We start from the raw sequence: 1,154 nt of genomic DNA on the forward strand, positions 1-1,154 counted from the left end.
GGATCAAGTATGCCGTGCTATAACCGTCACAGTTTTTCAAGTTCTAGCCGTGAAAACTGAGGTCAGACTGAGGTTGTCAATCAAACAATTGCATTATGATTCATAATGCAACCGAAATGAGTTGTATATAACTGTTGTGCTCGAATACTGGCACTATCGCGCTTGGAAAATGTTTCGAGGGAGAAGGCTGCAGGAAAAAAGTTATGACATTTTTGGCGATCGATTTTAATAGGTCGTACGAGAGGTCGTAAGTTTGCTGTGATTCCTTGCAGATTCGACCTATTCAAATCGAACGCTAGATTTGAAATTTGGATGCTAGATTTCAAGAGTGATTCGCGAATAGGGCGTAACTGACAAAACAACAATAATGATAAAACAGCAACAGAATTTCACAAAAAAAAATCATCTTTAATGCAGAGAGCTTGCCTAGCCGCTTAACGTGTGCATTAGAGTGGGTCATCCGTTATATGGACAAATCGAAAATTTAATGGGGCACCATCAGATCAAAGCTTTTTAGGTCGCATTTGAGGACCCAAATAACTATGCAAAATTTGGACACGATAAGTTATGAAATCATACTTATTTGCATTTCTCTCATGAGAAGCACGAATTTTTCTAAAACCATGTAAGCGATAATGTGGAAACATAGCAGAGGGTGTCCTGGAAACTTTGTCGAAGAACACGAAGTGATTTGATGCTTGCGAAAAAAGTTTTAGCGTTGACATTGCTTGCCGAAAAACAGCATGATTTTGTTGCTTTTGTTATTCCTTTACATATTATAACTTAAACATATGCATGCGGTTTGTTGAATAGAAGTTTTTTTTTACAATCATCGGATCGCTGTGTGGTCTTCGACAAAGTTTTTTAGGACATCCTAGGCTATCATTTTACATTATCGGTTAAAAAGTTTCAGACAAAGTTTTTCAACTTACGGCAAATATGCAAGAAAGTTGGTTTTCCCATACAAATTTCAATTGCAATGCGCAAAGTGTAGACACAACCGATTGTGCTCATATTTTGCACAGATACTCAGGACCCGAAATGGAATCAAAGTTTTGATCTGAGAAAGCGGTTCCGATGACCCACGATGTGATTTGTTCTATTTTCTTTTTCAAATAAGTACTGAGGGCGTTCGGAAATAATCATCTCTTAGA

Source organism: Aedes albopictus, chromosome 3, assembly GCF_035046485.1.
Source record: "Aedes albopictus strain Foshan chromosome 3, AalbF5, whole genome shotgun sequence".
In the NCBI taxonomy this organism is placed as follows: Eukaryota; Metazoa; Arthropoda; class Insecta; order Diptera; family Culicidae; genus Aedes; species Aedes albopictus.